Source organism: Anabrus simplex, chromosome 1, assembly GCF_040414725.1.
Source record: "Anabrus simplex isolate iqAnaSimp1 chromosome 1, ASM4041472v1, whole genome shotgun sequence".
Taxonomy (NCBI): domain Eukaryota; kingdom Metazoa; phylum Arthropoda; class Insecta; order Orthoptera; family Tettigoniidae; genus Anabrus; species Anabrus simplex.
The window spans coordinates 691200433-691225274 of record NC_090265.1 but is presented as its reverse complement, the minus strand read 5'-3'; the positions used below and the strand labels follow the sequence as shown (position 1 = coordinate 691225274).

At 39.0% G+C, this 24842-nt stretch overlaps 1 long non-coding RNA gene across 1 annotated transcript; it reads right to left on the bottom strand.

The window, feature by feature from the left end:
• Positions 1-4211: 4211 nt before the first annotated feature.
• LOC137500443 (uncharacterized) lies at positions 4212-19437 on the bottom strand. Its single transcript, XR_011018055.1, has 3 exons — positions 19395-19437; positions 13953-14031; positions 4212-4388 (listed from the first exon to the last, which is right to left on the bottom strand). It is a non-coding gene; the product is annotated as an uncharacterized lncRNA (long non-coding RNA).
• Between the last annotated feature and the right edge of the window lie 5405 nt (positions 19438-24842).

Genomic DNA, 24842 nt, shown 5'->3' with positions numbered 1-24842 from the left:
CTCCCCTAACTGCCTCGTTAATATGATTACCCCAATGAAGATTATTCCTTATATTGAAATGGCGTATGGCTTTTAGTGCCGGGATATCCCAGGATGGGTTCGGCTCGCCAGGTGCAGGTCTTTCTATTTGACTCCCGTAGGCGACCTGCGCGTCGTGATGAGGATGAAATTATGATGAAGACAACACATACACCCAGCCCCTGTGCCATTGGAATTAACCAATTAAGGTTAAAATCCCCGACCCTGCCGGGAATCGAACCCGGGACCCTCTGAACCGAAGGCCAGTGCGCTGACCGTTCAGCCAACGAGTCGGACATTCCTTATATTAACACCTTGGTGTTACCTTTCAGTGGATCTACCTTTCAGTAGATTATTCAAGTAATCTATGAAGAACAAAGGTGAAAGAATTGATTCTACCATCAGTTCTCACTGTACCCCAATTGATTGCTTTTAATTATCTACCCTAATCCCATAGCACCCCAGTAAGGTTAACTTCCTTTCCCTCGGTACTCCGTCATAGCTTTCTCTGGGCCTACGAAGTAGAAACATATAACTGTCTATTCCTCTCGCGCCATTTTTCAATTACTGCGTGCATACTGAAAGTCTGATTTGTCAGCCCCTTTTGTAGTCTGGAAACACATTAGTTTTCGTCCACCTTACTCTCAATCACTGTGTCACACCCTCCCGTCCAAAATGGCAGTGAACACATTGCATGATATAGGCCCTACTGATCAATGAAATACCGCGAGAGTTGTTGCAATCCGAAAGGTGCCATTACTGCTTTTGTCCAATTGGATGTTACCTTACTGACATTTCATGTTGATCTTATTACTCTATAAAGCCTAATCAACCCTGCCTTCCCACTATATTTCACCATTTCAGGTCTAATTTCATCTACTCCTTCTGCTTTATCACAATGGAGTTTATGTTCCATCCTTTCGCTTACATCAGAAGAAATCAAACATGAGACACAAAAATTATTGGGACAGCCGATGTGTCCCCACTCACTCTAACAACGCGCATGGCGACAGACATGGGAGCGGGAGAAGGACGCTGGGCCAATGAACATCAAGGTTGAGTATTAATGGTGAATGGCGTAGGCCAATAGCCTTCGTGCTCCTCAAGTGATTGGTCATTAATATCCCTGGCTTACTTCTAGATCATTGATTGGAGTGTATATTCTGCCCGCTCGTACTGTGGGTTGAACAGTTTAGAATACAACCATGGCATCTCATGCTCGTTGTAAAAGTGGTGGTGGTGATTATTGTTTAATTTCATAGAAAAGTACACAATGTGCAAGAATATAAGTATAGTATAGTATTAGGTTTCATATTTTAATTCTTATTGTAAATTATTTATAAAATTAGAAATAAGAAATGAAAATGTTCTGTAAGTGGGCAGAAATGCCTGTTGAACAATAAATCAAATAAATAAATAAATAAATAAATATAAACTTATTCGCTACAAAGTTTTGTCAGAGAACAAGACCTCTTCGGGAACTCCAGGGTTTGGTAACGACCACAAAATTCTTCACACCATCGGCACCATCGGTTCGTGAAAAGTAAGTAGACCCTACAACACGCTGCACGAGTCACTGCATGTCTGAGATCGAAGCAACCTTGGCACCAATTCTCTGTTGTAATTGCATCTCGTCGTTGCCGGGACAAAACCTCCTATGTGAAATATTTTAGCTTAGAACTTTGGCCGGTAAGGTTCTGTCATCTAAGGTGCAATATTGTGTGACATTTGTCAAGGCATTCTCGCTCTTCATAATGTATGTGCTGCGGGTCAGTATATCTCCAAAAATATTAACACATAGGAGGTTTTGTCCCGGCAACGACGATCTGTTATATAAAAGTCACTCCTAATTACTGTCTTCTTCGATTTGAATTTATGTAACAGCTCTTGATATTCTTTTGTATATAGTAGGCCTATAGATTGTAGAGTCCATGGCATGTCGTACGTCCTCAATGAAAACAAGTTCTCGAGGCAGATCGTATAAAAGTCTTGAAGGCGTGTGTTTAGATACGCATAATACTCTTTAAAGGAAAATTGCCTTAACCCTTTCTATCTCTTTCAGATTTTTATTTTATTTTTTTATTTTTTTCAGGAAAGTCTATATGATTTGAATCCCGCAGGTCACGATTGGTGTTGGTTTCAGACGGAAAAGTTTCAAGTCTGTTTTGACTAAGATGATCATCTTGACAGTAACTTACAAGTTTACCGTTATTTTAAGTGTTACACCACTTTTGTTGTTTGTAGGAAGACAGCCTTGGACCTCCTCTCTCGTTCAGTAGCACCAAACTCTGACACTTGTGGTCAGTCTTCGTGAGTCATCCACGGAGTAACATATTAGAGGAACTTTTATTTTACACTGCTGCAGCATTAGCTTCAAGATCGAGGGCAAAAAAAGAAGAAGACTAGATCAAAATGGATCCCCTGTGGGTGAGGGCAGAAGAATAACACACACGATATCCCCTACCTGTCGTTAGAGGCGAGTAAAAGGGCCGCAGGTCCTCTTAACTTGGAAGCGTGGTTTGGCGACCACGGGGCCCTTAGATGAGCCCTTGAATTGCTTCCACTTACTTGTGCCAGGCTCCTCACTTCCATCTATTCTATATAACCTCCCTTGGTCACCTCTTATCCTTTTCTGACCCCGACGGTATTAGAGCACTCGCGACCTAGGGAGTCTTTCATTTTCATGCCCTTAGTGGACCTTGCCTTGCACTCGTTGAAGTAGCCTAGGCCTAACAGTAAAAATACAAAAATGTAAAAATAAATCAGTAATAACTAAAAACCAATAATTTATATATTTTAAAATATATATTTATATACAAATAGGGGAGAACGGGGCAAGTTGAAAATAATAAGCTTCTTTCCAATATTCCGCCGTGTTTTACGGTTGTGATGACATGTGTGTTACTGCTTAACATTTTATGCAACAGTGCTGCAATGTTCAAAATTCTAGTTTTAATAGCTTTTTCAAAAGTAGTAAAGTTTAATTTTATGTAGCCTAAATTCGTCATCTTGCCCCGATCGGCGGTTTATCTGAAATATATTATCAAAGTGATGCCTTTTCCGGGATCCCCATCCGTAGTCTGCGTACTTAGTTGGCGTGAGTACGCTACTGGTGCTTATATAATCATATGGTAGCATAATTTTCCACACGTTGAAATTTTACAAACAATTAGAATTTTGGCAGAGGTCTACTATAAAATCATATGACATGCCGAGGTTTCCCTTACTAATTAATAGCCTATTCATATCGTCGCTACCGGGACAAAACCTCCTATGAGAAATATTTTAGCTTTGAACTTTGGCCGGTAAGGTTCTGTCATCTAAGGTGCAATATTGTGTGAATATGGTCAAGGCATTCTCGCTCTTCACAATGTATGTGCTGCGGGTTAGTATATCTCCAAAAATATTATCACATAGGAGGTTTTGTCCCGGCAACGACGATATCTCGAAATCTTACAATACTAATCAAGCTTGCAAGTTGGTATTGCCGTGTTTCGGCCATTTTTTGTGGGCGGAGTTATTACTATGGATTTTCTTTCCATGTCATTTTCCATAGCTCGCTCTCTTTCTGGGGTTTCTTCCAGCTATGATGGACTCGTGTTTACACTAACAAGTAGGAGGTGTTGGGCAAACTGATGCAACCTAATGCAACTTTACTCCAATATGGACAAGGGAGCTTGTCACAATTTTCTACCGCCTAAATCAATTTTTAATTTATTAAATATGTGTATAACCGATACGGTCACAATACACACATTTTAGGGGATCCTAGAGCCAGAAAGAGCGATCAAGAAGAAACAACATTGGACGGCTGAAAAGGAAGAAGCTGTGTGCAGTAGAATGAAAGAATACTGGTACGAAAGAAAACTGAAATCATGAAAAGTTGTGTACTGTGCCCTACAGACTAAAATACTAGTCAAGCAAATGCTGAGAACGTATTGAAAGTACTTTAGTATCGTAGAAATACCTACCTGTGTGGGTCGTGAACATTGGCACATACAGTAACTTACCATAAATTTCTGTCATCGTCTTGCACAGTCGGAGATATCCATGGAATGTGTCCTCGTGACTTATAAATGAAATTAAGAGGGACAGGAAAAATGCCTAGGGCTGTTTTCTGCACTCGTGTGAGTATAAGAAGGATCTCAAATTTAAATAACAATTTATTACAACATAAATGATTACAAGCAAATCCCAGAACAAACAATTAAATCTTTAAGTAATTATTTACAGTACAATTCGTACAAATTTTACAGCCATGAAGCGGCAAAATCAATCTTCATTCGACGTTCACCGGAGATATTTAATTAGTGCTGGAGAGGTGACTCGGCTTGGACAGACTCGATTTTGCATTCATTACGAGTTTACACCTAAACAAAAATACACATGAGATTAGGGACGGAATCACTTCTCATTAATTACTTACTCTATCAGTTCCCATGTGTCGGGAAATATTTACACTGCACTACAGGACTGTATAACCCTTCCAAAATACAGTACTTATAAACTACACGCGCAGAAGTTACTCAGACGATGTAAAAAATGCAATGACAACACACAAAATATGAATGCAGCTTCAATAACCTGTAAGAAATATACAGAAATAAAATGTAGTCCACAGTTGGAAATATTATGAATAAATAAATAAGCCGTAGTGTTTAATAGGCTGTAGTAATGGATAAATACTAATAAGGAAAAGAAATATGTGTATCAAAATATATTTTGAATTAAAATAAATGATTACTCCTTCTCCTGTTTCAGGTGGAAGTATTCTATTATATTCTACTGCATGGAATCGTTTGTTGTACTCGTGTTATTGTTGTTGATACTGGGCAATTATGTTTTAACTTTATTATCACACTAACGTAAGTGATCATTACGACCGGGATATTTTCCAGTTGCCATGTATTTGTTTATAATAATAATAATAATAATAATAATAATAATAATAATAATAATAATAATAATAATAATAATAATAAATCCTTAATTTGAAAGGTAAAGGGAGACGTAAAAACAGGAAATAAATGGGTATGCATTTATTTTGTTATAAAATAATCAGCTTTTTATAGATACAGATATTAAGACATGGAAATGAAATCCAATAATGAAAACTTTTAGTTAATTGTCAGTGTCTGTCAGTAAATAAGTTATTATTCTATCTTACACATTTATTACATAATATAAATATTCATTCACTGCTTCTATAGCCGAATAAATACTAGTAACTTATTAGATTCATCGGACGCCATGACTCGTCTCATACGACACCTATAGGTATAGGTAACATGTTGCACTTTGACCCGGATACTCATTTAGATGATGACTTCGAAAGCACATAGCCTCATCTCTTGTAGTCGCCTGTCTTATATGTTATCAGCAGAGAAAATGCGTGTACATAAACAGATCGCTGTTAGGCCTCCAAGTGTCGTAATGTCAAAATGTAGAGTGGAGAATTATTGACCCACAGCACATGTTTCACTTAGAATGAAAATTCGTTGATATAGTTCAAACAATACTGAACCTTACATGACAGAACCTTTATCGTCAGAGTTCTAAGATGGAATATATCACATAGCGGGGCTTTTTGGCGCAACAACGATCTTAAAATATAGGCCTATATTACATAAAATATTTGGACCCGACAGTTACATGGATAGTGTTCTTCTGGAATGCATGAAGAAACTTTTCGAAGCAAAACACACTATTTATATTGCACTATAATGTGGAAAGAAAATGTGTGACGATAGCAAAACTGAGCCGTGAGGTAGACCGTTACCCAGATTTGTCGTTCTACAAATGGAATTCTCTATAACAACTTTCAGGTATTAGGTAGAATTAAATATAATTCACTGAGTTTCTCTTCTGCGTGGTTCTGAAAATATTTTGAACGACTTCTTATTCTGCAAAAGGAAGCTCTCAGAATCATCCGTATCAGAGTACTTACAAACATTCTTTCGTAACTCATAATATTAAGACACTTTCTTCCGTATAAATCTATTCTATTTATTAAGTAGAACAAAACATTGAGTAGGCCTATATGTAGGAGTGAGATCTACAATTAAAACACAAGAATTAGGAATGATTACTACATGAGTTTCCACCGCACTAAAATGATGGATCATAGCTCATATACGAAGGGTATGTTACTCTACCTAAGGATATAAAAGGTATGAATGGTACAATAATTCAAAAGTCATTAAAACATCTCGTAATTGATAGGGCCTGTACCTATTCCATAACTTAACTGTAAGTCAGAGTGTGTGGTTTTCATTTGTATATGAATTAGAATATATGTTCATCTTGTCCAGTGTCTTTCTTATAAAGCCAGACCAAGAGCGCGGTGTTCGTACTCTGCACTACAGCAGGTGTCTCAGCCCAACTTACGTCGCGCGCGGCCGCCCTGCTTTAAGCGTGTATACAATCTTATATGAAACCTTACCTTATAAAAGATGCTGGAAGTGTCGTCTTTCATAATAAGGGACGTCATAGGACTGTTCACACGATCGTTAAGATGAAACCAGACCTCTTCCGAAAAGAATACAAGCTGGGAGTCATTCAATGGTGCAAGGTAGCAATGGGAAGAAGCAGTTCACCTCTGGGAACTAGTTCGTTCACTCTCACTCCCAAGAAAGAACTACTTCACGAACTACTTCGCGAACTACTTCAAAATGTGTAACTTTCCCGCCAGAGCACTCTGCAACATCTGAAGTAGTTCGTCCACGAACGAGTTCCTTCTCATTCCTTTCACACAAGGCTTGATCGTTTCGCGAGCTTTCTAGAACGAGGAAGTACACAAAGTGGACAACAGGTAGCACGCAGGTGCACTTCTCTATAACATTCGTAGTTTCTACAAAGATGAACGTTCCTATTACCGGTAATGTCAGCTCACACACTCTCCCCCTGCCCTCAACCCCTCAGGAATGTGAGTGTAGGAAAAACCTATTTCTTTTCAAGGATAATGACAATTTCTGTTAAATATTGTCCACTTGAAAATGAGATGTTTTAAACGCTGATCTGTTATCGCAAGAAAACCCTTTTCTTGGTGGTGATTTCATCCCCTGGCTTAAAAATAAATTTATAATATCTGAGTGTTGGTCAACTTTTTCTCGCCGGTGGCGCTAAACGTCAAGGCGGATTTAAGTAAAACGACTTTAAATAGTTCTGTAATAGATTCAGACTAGTCAGTACGGATCAAAGAATCATATTAATCTATCACGGTTAAGTTTATCAATAGACTCCAACACTCTCGCTCCCAAGAAATAAATACTTTACGAACTACTTCAAAATGTGTAATTTTCCCGCCAGAGCACTCTGCAACCGCTGAAGTAGTTCGCCCGCGAACAAGTTCCTTCCCATTCACTTCACAATCGTGAACTTCTGCAGTTCGCGAAGTAGTTCTCGAGATACGGTCGAATACTTCACAGTTCATTCGTTATGTTCTTTGCTCTGTGTATATATAGTTCGCGAAGTAGTTCTCGAGAGACGAGTAAACACTTCACAGTTCGTGGGAGTGAAGTAGTTCTCGAGAACTAGTTCGTTCGCGAACTACCCATCACTAGTGCAAGGTATGATGATGGCACTGGTATGATGATAAATGGGGATAAAAGTCAGGTTGTGAGTTTCACAAATAGGAAAAGTCCTCTCAGTTTTAATTACTGCGTTGATGGGGTGAAAGTTCCCTTTGGGGATCATTGTAAATACCTAGGTATAAATATAAGGAAAGATCTTCATTGGGGTAATAACATAAATATGATTGTAAATAAAGGGTACAGATCTCTGCACATGGTTATTAGGGTATTTAGGGGTTGTAGTAAGGATGTAAAGGAGAGAACATATTTGTCTCTGGTGAGACCCCAACTAGAGTATGGTTCCAGTGTACGGGACCCTTACCAGGATTACTTGATTCAGGAACTGGAAAAAAAAATCCAAAGAAAAGCAGCTCGAATTGTTCTGGGCGATTTTCGACAAAAGAGTAGCGTTACAAAAATGTTGAAAGTTTGGGCTGGGAAGACTTGGGAGAAAGGAAACGAGCTGCTCGACTAAGTGGTATGTTCCGAGCTGTCAGTGGACAGATGGCGTGGGAGGACATCAGTAGACGAATAAATTTGGATGGCGCCTTTAAAAGTAGGAAAGATCACAATATGAAAATAAAGTTGGAATTCAAGAGGACAAATTGGGGCAAATATTCGTTTATAGGAAGGGGAGTTAGGGATTGGAATAACTTACCAAGGGAGATGTTCAATATTTTTCCAATTTCTTTGCAATCATTCAAGAAAAGACTAGGAAAACAACAGCAGGGAATCTGCCACCTGGCGACTGTCCTATATGCAGATCAGTACTGATGGATGGATGGATGGATGGATGGATGGATGGATGGATGGATGGATGGATGGATGGATGGATGGATGGATGGATGGATGGATGGATGGATGGATGGATGGATGGATGGATGGATGGATGGATGGACTTGTGCTAAATTTGTGAATGATTTATTCGGTGGTCGTTCGAAATTCACACCTATTTCATCTAGATTTTCCTCTGTTACAAATGTTCGTGTGCGGGCATGCTTTTTATTAACCATTGAGCCAGTAGTTTCAAATTTATTTACAATTACGAGAATCTGTTCTCATGAAGATGGCACTTCACCAGGAAATTGCTGAACCGCGCGCCTCCCGTACAGCTGCTTAGGTCTCGAGAGTAAAAACGTCGTTTCTGAACTGTGTGGGTTTTAAGAGGTGTGTATAGGGCATGAACTAACGTTGTACGACAACTGTAACGTACTACAGACAATAATTAAAATTGAAATTAAAAACTAATCAAATTTACACTAATGGCATGCCGTGGAAAAAAGAGAATTGCACTCCTAAATGGGTATATACACCAACGACCGGTCTCTTTCAGAAATTAAGGCAGGAACATTAAATTTAGTCAGCAGCCCTGAAGATGGTTTTCTGTGGTTTCCCATTTTCACACCAGGCTCATGCTGGGGCTGTACCTTAATTAGGGCCACGGCTGCTTCCTTCCTACTTCTAGCCTTTCCTATCCCAGCGTTGCTGTAAGACTTACCTGTGTCAGTGGGACGTAATGCAAATCGTTGGTTTAATGATTCACTGACAAAATTTAATAATATAGGCCTATACATTTAGTCAAGTCAGTCAATAAATATAATTTGAAATAAGTAAGTTATTACTAAGACGAGAATTATAGGCACTAAAAACAGTTAAAATAGGCAGGCATATAGGCTCTTAAATTAGCCAAAATAGGCATTTAAATAGGCACTAACATGTAAAATAGGCAACAAAATAGGCATGAAAAAATTGCTTATAATTTAATAACACACTCAATTACTATAAAAGGAATTTACAAGCAATGTTTCAATGTTTTCTGGTAACAATCTTTTTGTTCTCTTCTCGTGCATAATGTTTTTGTACTGAGAAACAGATGACAGATCTCTCAACATCACATGAAGTGATAGGACAAAACTTCGATGAAGTCACTTCATCTGGTTTTATTTCGCTGACAGCGGCTGCCTTCCCAGAGGTTCGGTCAAAACTTCCCCTGACTTTTTCCACAATCCTAAATGACTCCACCAGGGGCATGCCACTTTTCTTCAACTTGGTGATTGCTCCCGGCAGCTTGTTGAATTTTGAAGATGCTCCGGTTTATGAGGGGCATATTAGCTCCCAACATTGCAGTATGAAATGGCGTATGGCTTTTTTCTTTAGTGCCGGGAGTGTCCGAAGACATGTTCGGCTCACCAGATGCAGGTCTTTTGATTTGACGCCCGGAGACGACCTGCGCGTCGTGATGAGGATGAAATAATGATGAAGACGACACATACACCCAGCCTCCGTGTCAGCGAAATTAACCAATTATGGTTTAAATTCCCGACCCTGCTGGGAATCGAACCCGGGACCCCTGTGACTAAAGGCCAACACGCTAACCATGTAGCCATGGAGTCGGACAACATTGCATAGGTCTGAAGAAAATGGTTGTTGATCGCTGCCCAAAGTGGATTGGTAGAAAGGCTGCGTTGATACAGATTTCTGTACTCGTATCAGATGCATTGCATTATTTCTAAGTTGATCTATGTGGTATTTTTCTCACATTTGATCTGAAAAGTAATAAAACTGACATAAATCACATTGTCCCTATACCTTAAATTTCTACAGTTGGGCTAATTGGCATTTGTTTCATAAAAAAATACTATTAGAGACGATGTTTCTAGAAGTACAAAACTTTGAAGTAGGACAAGGGAATTAGTAAGTTATGTGGAAATATGTCCTCAAGGATTTTCATTTATAATTTGGCAGTATCGTGTCGGGTTCGCCGGGTGAAAAATGTAATAAAAAGACGTGAACCGATACCGGAGTAGTGTAGAGGACAGGTAGGTCCTTTTTGCTTGCCAAGGAACCAACAAGCTGGCCCGAACAGTATTCTTTACTTATATATAAGAATAAAAACGGAGGTACTATAAATCTCAGATTTGTGAACATTTTATTTGTTTTCATTCGCCGGCTTTGGTCAGCCGGGACAGCTGTCATGAAGACTATTTCCTGTTGCCTGCAATAGATCCTGCATCATGTGTGCCCACAAGGCCGCCATCCTCGTTGAAAATTAAAAACCGCGTAATTTGAAAGTGTCGTGACATGCACCCATAACCTTATTTTTTGTCACAATTTAGCAAGACTCTAGAGGGGATGCTAGAGGCTTGTTAACCCGGGAGATTACGTCCCTCAGACTCTTTTTGCTCCCCCCACCTACCCCCACAAGCACAATGGTTACTAACCGGACCTCACCAATCCAGACCAACGGTCTTTTCGCTGGCCTGGTCTTGTAAAGATAGTCTTGGCAATCTTGTAAAATACGCTGTGGCATCGTCCTAGCCGGGCTACATTGGATCTGCAACCTGTGTTTCGCGAAGTCTCAGCGAAAGTGTAATAGAATTCACGATTTTTAAAGGGAGTTTTAAAATGTGCATTTCAATTGTAAACCTCAATTTTCACAGGAAATGAATCACAATTCAAAATACCGATTTAATTTTCACCCATTCTGTGACAAGAGACCACCGGTGTTCTAACTCCTCGTTCAGTAATTTAATTATTATTTGCATTTTAGCAATATAAATTATTGAAAGTTCGCGACTAATACAGCAATGCTACAAAACAGCTTGCCACAATACATAAATAAATAGGCCTATATATGCTACTATGAAATGCGATCATAGTTCTCAATCACAAAGAAGATAAAAGGAACAAACGAACGTACCTTATTACAGCAAGCTTGACAGATCCGTAGTGAAATTGGGATCCACTGCTTCAGCCAGTAGGACTTCGACGTTTTTCTTTGGGCATTGCCGCAAACACACTTCTCCCACTTCATAGTAATTCACAACATGTTCTGAACATAAAGCGCGTGTGTACAACAGTTCGCATCGAAAGGAAGGTACAGGGCACATGGGTTGTGCAACATAGTTCACCGTTGACTGGTTCTCGCACGTGTCTTAGGAGGTTGGAGGGGTTGAAGGCTTCGAGTCAAATTGTTCCTTGTTTCTCCTGATGGAAATTTCCTTAGAACTATTTCTGGTGACTTCTGAGAACTCCGATCTTTGTTCGTGGGGTAAACATTGAGAAAAGAGAAGATACTTCTGTCAAGCACACTAGCTAAAATACAATGCACTGGAAGAAAATCGGCTGTTTTAAAATACAGTCAAAAGGCATTAAATAGGCAACTATACCCAAAATAGGCACAAACTCCTGAAATAGGCATTTATAGGCACAAAAAACGAACGAAATATAGCTAAAAAGACCCTAAAACGGATTTATATCTCAAAAGCCTACTTTTCTGAACACAGGAATAAAATAGGCAAATAGGCAAATTCCCGTCTCTAGTTATTATATATCTTGAGAGTTTTTAAAATTACAAATTATATAAATAATACACTTGTTCTATAGCGAATTAAATAGGCTACTCTGAGCCAATAGTAGTGGCTTCAGGAGCCTTTGTGACTCGCTTTAAACTACAGGTCGTGTTAACAGTAACAACTTTACCAGTATCGAAACTTAGTTTAGTTTGTTCTTGTCTACAGGTGAATTTTTTACCGAACTCTTTGATTATGTGTTTGTTTTCAGCACACGTCTTCGTCGTGACACACATTGTATTATTTGGTTCACAGTGCTTATCCTCTTCATATTGACACAGTTCATCAGCGTAATGAAGTTCATCTTCTGCTAGCGCATGAGCGAACGAAAAGATTAAGACACAGATTATGAGGCTTTGCTGTATGGTCAGCATCATCGTAAAGTTGACTTTCTGGGCGATTAAGGAGCAACAAAATCATATAAATCAACAGCCGTTGATAACAAAAGCCTTCAGAGGACCTTCGTGAAGAATTTAGATCACACGGAATCACAGCCTTTAAGAGACAGCAGCACTACGTATTTACACAGAGGGCCTTGTTGAACGATTTAGATCTCGCAGACTCTCAGCCATTGAATATATCAGCACCTCATCTTGATACACAACTTCAAAAGACCCGCTGATCCTTTTTTAAGATGAAAGAAAGGACCGTACTGTGTGTTGAAGTTCAGTACGGTGCTGACACAACTGCTTTATAAGAAACTCTTTGAACTAAGTCGAAGCTGATCAGATACCCAATGGGTTTGACTATAAAGTGACTTTATTATCGACTCAAGGAGCCTTTTATACCCATTCTGCTGGCATCACCGGACGAGAAGTCTTACCACGATGTGAACAGCTTGACGGTTAACAGTAAACTAACACAAAAAGCGTAAAGCCTTTCTTATATAGTGGCATGTCCATTGGCGTCTTATGACTCTGGAAGATACACTTGTGAAGGTTATTCGGCTTCCTGCCTATGAGTCATCTACACGTTTGTGAGAGTAGAGCTTTACCTAAGATGAAATCCAATGTTGAAGATGGTAAAAAAAATAAAAGAGTCTCTGAGCCTGCGGAAGTAAGAAAGACGGTTAAAACCTTCGACGCGGACTCCCACATGCAAACGGCATTTGGCTTCGGACATTGACTCCACGCTAATTTCCCTCAACTTCTACCAGCTCTACCTTCAACTCAAGTTCTCCTGCAGGCTAAGTTGAGATTCTTGCCAATCAGGATGTTCGAATGAAGAAACTGCCATTTACACCACTGCAAGGGTTGCAGCCCCGTCTGACCGAAGTGTACCAGCATATCCAGCCTCTAGCAAGTCCTCTACACCCTCTGTGAGGGTTCCAACGTCAACCTACCAAAGCTCACATGTCTTCCAAAATGTATGTTGAAGGTAAGATCAAGTAAACTCTCATCATTTACATACCAACGAAATTTGCAAGCTTGGATTATGAGTAGGCCCCCGACATCCACTCTCTCTTAGTAAAGGAACCAACCAATATAGTTAAGTGTAGAGGAGCAAGCATCCTTTTGTGTAAAATATGATTGACTTGAGTCTAAACATTTATATCGTAACAGTAACATTTTGAAGGTATATGTTTGTAAGCCAATTAGGACGTTAGAAGGTAGAAAACTGCCATTAACACCACTGCGAGGGTTGTAGCCCCGTCTTACCGAAGTGTAGCAAGTTTATCTACGTCCCTCTGTGAGGGTTCCAACATCGACCGATCAAAGCTCACATACCTTACAAAATGTATGTGGAAGACAAGCTCAACTAAAATTAACTACAATGCTGTATGTAAACTCTCATCATTTACATACCAGCGAGGTTTGCAAGCTCGGATGACAAGTATGTCTCAGAGGTCTACTCTCCCTTCGTAAAGGACACCGCGCAATATAGTTAAGTTTAGAGGAGCAAGCGTCTAATATGTATAACATATTTTTAAATGGTATGATTTCAGGAAAAAATCTGTTTTAAAGTGCACTATTTCAAATAATTAATAAGTGAATAACATATTTATAGATACCTGCAACTGTGAGAGGGGATACTGCTGTAGTCAATGGGGTATCTACGTAGAGGACGTGCTCACGCAGCTACTAAATTACCTGTAGAAAGGAAAACATACTATTTGAAAAATTAATCTAGTACATAACTCACTATATCACAGTACAAGTGTTAATAATAATAATAATAATAATAATAATAATAATAATAATAATAATAATAATAATAATAATAATAATAATAATAATAATAATAATAATAGGATAATAACAATAATATTAAGATAATAATCATAATAATAATTTTCGCGTCTATTTCAGTTACTAGGTACTTCCTAACAGGTCTCACCACGATGTGAACAGCTGAACGGTTAACAGTAATACAACACAAAAAGCGTATGATCTATCTACCTTATACAGGGTGGGAAGATGAGAAGGGATAGTCAAGGAAGAGGGAAGGAAGCGGCCGTGGCCTTATGGGCAATATGTTGATATCTGATTAAATCGATCCTCTGCGTCGATTGACACCTTGATATGGCGTCTAGCTGCAATTGTTTAGAAGCTAACATTTTGGCACTTTGAGGGCTGATAGCCTGTGTAGGCTAGATGCAATTGCTTAGAAGTTAACATTTTGGCACTTTGAGGGCTGATAGCCTGTGTAGGCTAGATGCAATTGTTTAGAAGTTAACATTTTGGCACTTTGAAGGCTGATAGACTTATGGTTCATGCGGACAATATGTTGATATATTTCTGATGAACTCGAGCCTCCTACGTCGATTGACACCTTGGCTAAGCCCCCTACCACATTTAAAGAACGTGCCAAGAAATGAAATTCTGGTCTGAGGGTTGGAACGTTGTACAATAGGCCAGGCCTGGTGAGGCAAACCTGAGGAGAGGTGGGTTCGACCTACACTTCAGTTATCCTAGAAACGGTTTTCCGTAGTTTCCCAAATTCTACTCCGAGCAAATGCTGGGATGGTTCCTAACTTAAGACCAGGGTAACCTCTCTCCCAATCCTGGCCCCTACTACAAATAAACGCACTACTAGACACGGCAATGACACAGGTTATCAGACAAATTCTTCACACACCAAGTACACGAGAGTACATTACCACGATGTCGCAAAGCTCGTATTAAATCAACAACAATAATTTTAAAGAGCTGTCGTTAATTAAGCTAGAGAGAACGTGAAGCGAATAGTTAATTTATATAAATCAATTCGTAACGACCGTGTGTCTGTACATTGACTACTTTGGCGGAATTTCCATACAGATATCCGTTTGAGGTTTAATAATGACCATATGCATATTTTTTTACTTCTGGTGTCTGTTTGTCTATAACTTGAAAACTGCTGGATATATTTCCACCAAACTTCATATTTAGAATCCTCCTGTCCTTGGGTAGGATATAGGGCCAATATTATTTCTAATCCCTAAAATGACTGGTGGTTTATTCAAAACTGAAACTGATTTTGCACTCCCACAAAATGTTCACAACCAAACATAATGTAAATCTACCTGCCTTAATGGAAATCAATATTTAAATCTTTTTTCTCGTATGCTTCATTTCGATACGGGGATTAACATGGAACATATCATTAACGGACCGGTTTTCGATACAAGTCTCACCGAACTTGACTCAAGAGCGGGTGCGTGTAAATATTATTTATAACTAGAACACTATTGGAGATATTTCAACCAAACTTCATATTTAGAATCCACCTGTCCAAAGGTAAGTACTTAGGTCCATAGCATGTCGAATTCTCGGAATGGACTGGGCGTTTCTAAGGAACCGAAACAGTGAATATACTCTCACACGATATATACAGAACCAACCTGGCTGTAAATCGACCAACTTTAATCGAAATCCATTTCTAAAACTTTTTTTTCTCATGTGCATTTTTTCGATAGGAGGATTAATAAGGGAGATCTCATGAACGGTCCGTTTTGCAGGCTAAGTCGAGCCGACATAGGCCAGAAAGGTGTTATACGTAGATCAGATTCCTTATCTATCTATATAAATAAAATAGTAACGACCGTGCGTCTGTACGTTAACTATTTTGGTGAAATATCCGTACTGTTACCGTTTTAGGTGTAATAATAACCATCTGCCTACTTTTTACCTTTCGTGCCTGTTTGTTTGTCTGTTTGTCTATAACTTGAAAACTACTGGATATATTTCTACCAAACTTCATATTTAGAATCCACGTATCCCTGGGTAGGTAATAGAACCAGTATTGTTTCTAACTCACTGAACAGACTGAGGGTTTATACGAAACCGAAACCGTGGTTTTCCACTTCCACAAAATATAGATACAGAACCAGGCTCAATGGAAATATGCCTGCTTTAATGGAAATCAATTTCTGAACATTTGTTCTCATATTCATCATTTCGATACGAGGAATAGTAAGGGAGATCATTAACGGACCTTTCTTCAGTACAAGTCCCACTGGGCTTAGAATAACTCAAGAGCGGGTGCGTATTTCTTATAACTTGAAAACTACAGAAGATATTTCAACCAAACTTCAAATTTAGCATCCACCTGTCCAAAGGTAGGTTTTAAGGTCCATACCATTTCTAATTTCCGTGAAGGACTGGGGGTTTATGTGGAACCGAAAGAGTTATTTTACTCTCCCATAATATATGAAGTACCAACCTGGCTGCAAATCGACCAACCTTAATGGAAATCCATTTCTAAATGTTTTTTCTCGTGTGCATTTTTTCGACAGGAGGATTAATAAGGGAGATATCATGAACGGTCTGTTTTGCAGGCTAATTCCAGCGGACATAGCCCAAAAGGTGTACTTAGAGCAGATTATTTATCTATATAAATAAAATCGTAACTACCGTGTGTCTCTACATAGACTATTTTGGCGAATTTTTTTTTCAGTTATCCGTTTCAGGTGCAATAATGGCCATCTGTATATTTTTAGCTTTAGTGTCTGTTTGACTGTTTGTTTGTCTGTTTGTCTATAACTTGAAAACTACTTGATATAATTCTACCAAAATTCATATTCATGGGTAGGTTTTAGGGTCAATATTGTTTCTAAACCCCTGAAATGACTGGTGGTTTGTACGAAACCGAAACCGTGATTCTGCACTCCCACGAGATATTCACAACTAAACTTATGCAAATCTACCTACCTTAATGGAAGTCAATTTCTAAACCTTTTTTCCTCATTTTCATCATTTCGATACGAGGATTTAGGAAGATATCATTAACGGACCGTTTTTCGGTATGTCCCAGCGAACTTGTCTCAAGAGCGGCTGCTTGTAACGATTATTTCTTATAACTTGAAAACTACTGGAGATACTTCAACCAAACTTCATATTTAGAATCCACGTGCCCAAAGGTAGATTTTTAGATCCATACCATATCAAATTCCCGGAATGGACTGGAGGTTTATAGGGAACTGACATAGTGATATTACTCTCCCACAATATATACAATACCAACCTGACTGGGAATCGACCAAACTTGATGGAAATCCATTTCTAAAACATTTTTTCTCATGTGCATGTTTTCAATAGGAGGGTTAATAAGGGAGGTATCATGAACAGTAAATTTTTCAGGCTAAATACAGCGGACGTAGCCCAAAAGGTGCTGTACGTTGAATAAATTCCTTATCTATATAAATAAAATCGTAACGCCTGTACATTGACTATTTTGGCGAAATTTCCGTACAATTATCCGTTGAAGGTGAGATAATGACCATCTGCATATCTATTGGCTTTAGTTTACGGAAAGTCCTCATTTTTAACCTCCTGCCCCAAAAACAAGATTGAGTCACAATCTCCCAGACGAGATAGAAAATTGAAATTTGGCAAAATTTTATGTCTTACCTTTTAACCGATGGAACGCTTCCAAAATCTTTAATTATTTCACTTTTTACCCCCGAAAAATTTCGAAATATTGAGGCAATTTTAATGTCGGTGTAGACCTTCGTTTTGAGGTATTTCGTGGCTAAACAGTAAGTCGTAACACAAAACGAATGGCACAATCTCAGTTCAGTTTGGAGTGGTCTACAACTTTGGTCCTATGACATTTCGTCGTATCTCTATTCCTCATTTGTTGGATTTGTCTCTATTTTTCGATTCTACCTGCATTTTGCTCTCTGTACGCGTAAAATTGGTAGTTCGAATCACTTTTAAAAAAGATAGAATCACCTAATTCTACACGAACATTGGCCCATCAAGTATCCATACGCGAGCCAAATTATATATTTGTGCCTATCACATAAGTACCCAAAAGCAATACACTGTGAAAAAAACCTTACCCAAATTTCACCGTATTCAACTTTTCTAACTCAATTTTACCCATAAATAGATGAAATAGGAGAAAATGTCTTATTACCTGCCATTTAGGACGCTAAATGTGGCATCTTATGGTACAATCCGTTTGTCGATATGATGTATCGTTTAGCAGCAGTTAATATGTAAATGGAAGTTTGCAATATTGTAAACATGCATATACAGTACTTCGTACGTCGATCTATTGTATATATATTCATTGAAGTCGATTGGTAGCGATGTAGAAAGGGTGTGTTTGGCATTATAATTAATAGTTTACATGGTAGTGGCCCTCAGCAGAAGGGCGTGTGCTACTGTAATCATTACTGTCCACATCGACTTCGACTGGCAGTAGGAATGAGATCCTTCTCCAACTCCTTTGTAACTAGCATTAGTAAGGAGGGACTACCATTGTAATTAATAATTCCCCTCTCGATTTGACTGGAAGAAGTCATGGGAGCATGCAATTTTGTTCATAACTCCCCTAACCGATTGTGTTTGGGAGTAGGCAAATGTGCTGCCATTATAAACAAATTTACCCATCTAAAATGTGACTGGCATTAGTCATAGTGGCCTTGCTATTTTAATGGAAACTTACCAACTCGGTGTGACTATCATTAAGAAAAGGGGCCTGTCATTATAATGATAACAGCACAACTCAATTTCGACTGACAGTAGGGAAGGTGCCTGCTATTATAATAAAAACTCATCAACTGTAATCTCTCTGGAAGTACGAAAGAGCGCCTGCTATTGTAACGAAAACTCCCCAAATCGATTGTGACCGCACAGTAGGTAATGAGGCCTGCCATTATAATGAAAAACCTACTCGATTGTGCATGGCAGTAGGCAAGTGAGCCTGCCGTTATCACTACAACTCCGCAACTCGCGCTTTACATTGGAAACAACGTATGGGAATCTCTCTCTGCTGTTTCTACATAACGCTAAGGGACATGTAATTTAAAATAGTATTCATTGCATGCATAGTAATTTAATTCGATATCCATATAATGTACAGTGTAGAATACCGTAGAGAAGCACGGGTACATTTGCTGGTAATAATAATAGCAGCAACAACTACTCCTTCTCCCGTCTGGTTACTGTACACCGGTACTTGTTAAAACACGCCGCTAAGCTAAGATAAGTAAAGGATGGCAATGATTAACTTAAATACTCACAGAAGGCTGATTCCATATGTCAGCTACAGGAAGTCACGTCAGAGTAAGGTCACCTAGCGTATTGCGCTGCTTTATATACGGCACTGACGCTGGAATAAGTAATGGGTAGCGGGGGCATGTGGCAGGTTTGCAAGCCATGCGCGGTGTGAACGCTGTTTGAAGCGTCACTGGGCTTCTTCCAATAACATGCCAAGAACCACGTGGGCTGTCCTCGAGCTTTGGTTACTCCGCCCGGTTACTGCGATGACATCAGAGTTAATTGTACATAGACTTGTCAGATACCACTGATTGACACGCAATCGTGATGCGGATTACGAGACAAATTATACTCACTGTATGCGAGAAATAAACAAGAATCGAATGGCAAATGATATCTGGATATTTAACATATCAGAAAAGAAAGGTACATTTTAATTTATGGCCGAAACGTAAATACGTAATAAATAAATAAATAAATAAATAAATAAATAAATAAATAAATAAATAAATAAGTAAATAAATCACAACAGCACATATAAGTAAAACTTCACACATTTAATATTTCAAGAAAATAAAATGCTAGAGAGGAACATACAGCATAGACAAAGCAAAATAAAACAATAAAAAAGTGCAGTACTTTACCTAATTAGAATCTGATAAAGGACGAACTCCTTCCAAGTCGGATTCCTCTCTCGCCTCTTCATCACTGCTGCTCGCGCCATTCATATTAATGACCAGACGGTCCACGGTTATATCGCACAGACCGTCCAATTTCCAAAATGTCTCCTTTTCCCCCACCACGTGGTGAATAAAGGCTTGCCACATTTCAGCGGTTACGTTATCCAGAGTTTCATTAATTAATGTACTGACTTCTGCCAGTTTGAAGGTTTTATTATTGCGTGCAACGTGTCTCTTCACCTGGCTCCACACCAACTCAATCGGATTCAAAACACAGTGATAAGGAGGAAGTCTCAACACCGTATGACTTGCTTCCTCTGCCAGTGTGTCAATAACAAACCTGCCGTACGTTTTCGTCACACTGTGAGTTTTTATCACTGGGAGTAGTTCATCTTTCACCATATCTTTCCCGTAGGTAAGACATTTTGTCTCCATCCACGGGATAATGTCATCCTTACGCCACGATCTGGTGGGAATACGATCTAACTTAACACTGTGATATGACGCATTGTCCATAACAATCACACTGTTCGGTTCAAGCAGAGGTAAAATTTTCTTAAACCATGTAGTCATCTCGTCATCTCCTCATGAAAATCATTCGTTTTCTTCGATTCCATCATAAATTCTCCAACCCTCTAAAAACCCATCTTCACGTCCTATGTGCAATAAAATCAGTCGTCTTCCCTTTCCTGTCGGATTTTTTAGACCTGTACTTAATCCTGCTTTGAATGCCTGTTTCTTACTCTTTATGTTTGTATCTGGCCCACACTCTGGAAGTGGTATGTCCTTCGTTTACCCACGTTTCATCCAAATAATACAATTTTCGCCCAGCTTGCCTAAATGCACAAATTTTCCTCAAATAATCCCTCCGCCAAAGCAGTATGTCTTCGCGATCAAAAACAAGGTTTTTCCTATTTCTTTTAACAAATTCGAAACCTATTTCCCGAAGAAGCTTGTAAAATGTTATCCTTATAAAACTGGGTAGTTCGGGATCATCATTCACAAAATCCGTTATTTTTTCCACTGGTGGCTGCTATTTTCTCTCGAAGAACGGATGTACTTTACGCCGCACAGCACTTCTAACAAATTTATCGCACTGAATCTCTAACACAGGTTTCTGGCGCTTCTTCGATTTCTCGGGTGTTTTTACCAATCCTTGGTGCAGTCGTTTAATGCTCCACTCTGAAACACCATTGAACTCGGATGTCAACTTCACAATATCCTTTAAAGCTAAAGTGGGATATTTCTCACAAAATTTCTGAAACACATTCAATACAATTGTCTTCTCGCCTAGTGATGGGACTATCGAATGAAAACTACCGAATTATTCGATAGTTGTCAACTACCGTTACAACCGATTGTTTCCGTTTGCATTCGGTTTTTCATTCGGATCGCAAATTCCAATTGTTTCCGCTAGTTAGCGCTGAAATCGCCACCTCTTTCGTCACGGAGTGGTCAGTCCTTCGATCATATATCCAATAGATGGCTGATGACGTCACATTCTTGAAGCAAAGATCTCAATCAGCTGACTGGTGGGTAGTGCGAGAGTTTTGAACATTGTGTTATAGGCGAGAATAGTGATCAGCGTACTTAAAAGTGACTTTTAGCTACTGTTAATGAAGCGATGGTGCACTATTGCGTAGCGTATGGATGCAAGGAGACCTTCAAAAAAGGATCTGGCATTTCCTTTCACGGGTAAGTAAATATTTACGTAAATATGATGATGATGTAAGGGGTTTCATACAGTTGTTGTCAGGTGTCTGTAGAATACGTACGTTTATTGTATTGGTTACAGTTCCAGTTTCCCGGTTACAGCAATTTTGAATACTGTGCTTTTATTGATTTCAGTTTTCCTGCTGATGAGACAAGGAAAAAGCAATGGGTAGTTGCATTAAGAAGAGAGAATTTCATACCTGGAAAGCATTCAAGATTATGCTCTAAGCATTTTTCACCGGAATGTTTTGATAATGAAGCATTTGGTGTGGGAGTTAAACTGAAGCCAAATGCAGTACCAACAATTTTTAATTTTCCACCCCACCTTTTACCAGCTGAGAAGAGGAGAAAACCTCCTGTGAAGAGGAAACTTCAAGTGGATCCTGTTGCACCAACAAGTTGTGTGTGAGCAGATTTTTTTAAATTTATTATTTTCCATAGATTTATGCAGGAATGTGGCCTGTCATCCTTATGTGAAATATTTGTGTTTAAGATATTTAACATACTGTTCAACTGCAACATCTATTGCAGCATATTAGGTTACTATATTACACATAGGTAATACATTTTTGTTGTTGACCCTTATAATTTTCATATTTTTTCAGTGTTCCTCAGGAAGAGGAGAATGAGTCTCTTCCTAAAACAAAGGTGTTCAGAAAATCTTATGTTGGTGATTACACTGAGGAAATGGTAAAGTCACCAAGGAAAGCCCAGACCTTCATGCAGGTTGCCAGGGAAGTTATTCATAAATCCCATAAGAAGCTGAAATTGGAAAGGCAGAAGTATCGGCGAGCTATTAATCAGTTGCAGAATGGGAAAGCCTTAGTAAACCATCTGAAGGAGAAAATGATGATAACTGAAGATGCTGCTTGCACGCTTGAGGTAAGAAAACAACAGCTTAAATATTTTTTCGGTTTCCCTATATCCGCTAGCCTTTGGTGGTGCTATTTGAGGATCCAAACAGTCTCTGGGTTGATGACCTAACAGACAGACATACATACATAAAATTTGGAGCCTTTAGAAGTCTGTAATTTGTTTTTATTGTATCACAATCTCTGTTAAACAAATATTTCAAAAATAATGTAATACCATAAATTAACTTGTGAAAAAGCATAATGCACCTTTTAACTTCCATTGTTCCAGAAATGTCTTTCTCCTGCTGCTGCCCAACTTCTGATGCGAACAAAGGATGGTGATACAAGAGCAGAGTATCCTCCTGAACTACGCTGCTTTGCACTTACATTGAATTTCTATTCAAGTCGTGCATACAGCTACTTGAGGGATGTATTTCCTCATGGTTTGCCCCATCCAAGTACACTGCGGAAGTGGTATCAGTCGGTGGATGGTAAGCCAGGATTCAGTTCAGAGGCTGCAACTGCTCTCATCTCAAAAGGGAAGGAGATGGCTATCAGTGGAAAGCCCCTAGTGTGTGCACTGATGATGGATGAAATGTGCATCCGGAAGCACATTGAATTTGATGGAAAACAATTTCTTGGTTATGTGAATTGTGGTACTGAAATCGAGGATCAGGATTTACCAGAAGCCAAGGAGGCTTTAGTGTTTATGGTGGTCTCACTAAATGGACACTGGAAAATTCCAGTGGGTTATTTTTTGATTAACGGTTTAAGTGGCTCGGAGAGAGCAAATCTAGTGATTGAGTGCCTTAAATTTTTAAATGACCTAAATGTTATTGTAGTGTCACTTACTTTTGATGGTGCTGCTTCTAATTTATCCATGGCCCGTTGTTTGGGAGCTTCTTTTGATGAAAATAATATGGTGAACTGGTTTGAAAATCCCTCAAATGATTCTAAAGTGTTTATTCTTCTAGATGCTTGCCATGCTATAAAATTAGTGAGGAATACTTTAGGAGCTAAGAGAACTTTTGCCAGGGGTGATAATGTCATAGATTGGAGGTACTTAGAAGAGTTAGAGAAACTTCAGAGTATCGAGGGCCTTCATCTAGGAACAAAACTTTCCAAAAGGCACATTCACTGGGAGAAGGAACCCATGAAAGTAAAGCTCGCCACACAAACATTCAGTGAAAGTGTTGCAAGTGCAATGACATATTGTGACAGAGACTTAAATCTTCCTCAGTTTCAAGGGTGTGAGGAGACTGTAAAATTTGTTAGGCTCATGAACAATATATTTGATATCTTGAACAGCCGTAATCTTTGTTCAAAGGGATGGCAGAAACCATTCAAAGCAGAGAATATCCACAGTACGAGGGCCTACATTCAGGAGGCTATTGAATATATACAATCACTGCAAGAGATGGATGGTGGTGTTTGTCTAGTGAAGTGCTCTAGGAAAACTGGTTTCATAGGTTTGATTGTGTGTCTAAAGTCTGTCTTAGGAGTGTATGACTCAATTTTGAACATGCCACAGCTGAAGATGCATTTTCTGCTCACCTACAAACTTAGTCAGGATCATCTGGAAGTATTTTTTAGTGCCATTAGGAGTCATGGTGGTCATAACAACAACCCCACAGCTAGGCAGTTTGAAGCAGCATATAAAAGACTTTTGCTCCATATACAGATAGGTACTACAACCAGTGCCAATTGCTCTGCAGTTGACCCTACTGTTATTATGAATTGTAGAGACAGCAGTCAAATAACTGGTGATCCTATTCATCTGCCTGCCAACAGTACTGATGTACTTTTTGTTAGTCATGATCATGACTACATTCCACACCCAGCCAACCTGACACTGTATGTTGAGGATGTAGTGGAATATATAGCAGGTTTTGTTGTGAAAAGATTACAGAAAGCAGTTAAATGTGATGTTTGTAAGGCGGTTCTCCAAACAGCAGTTTCACATTCAGCACTCCTGAAGAGGAAAAACAGAGGTGGCCTTTCAATCCCATCATTAGATGTGATATACCTCTGCAGGGAAGGTGAAAAGATGATGCGACAATTCCAGCACAAAATGACAAGGATGAAGGACCCTTTAAATGTACTTGTAATGGCAGTACTGAACCATGCTAAGAGAGAAGTGTTTGATGAACTTCAGGAGCATACATTTGCTTCTCCGCCCCTTGACAACCACATTCATCAGCTGAAGCGAGCAGTTTTGATGGAA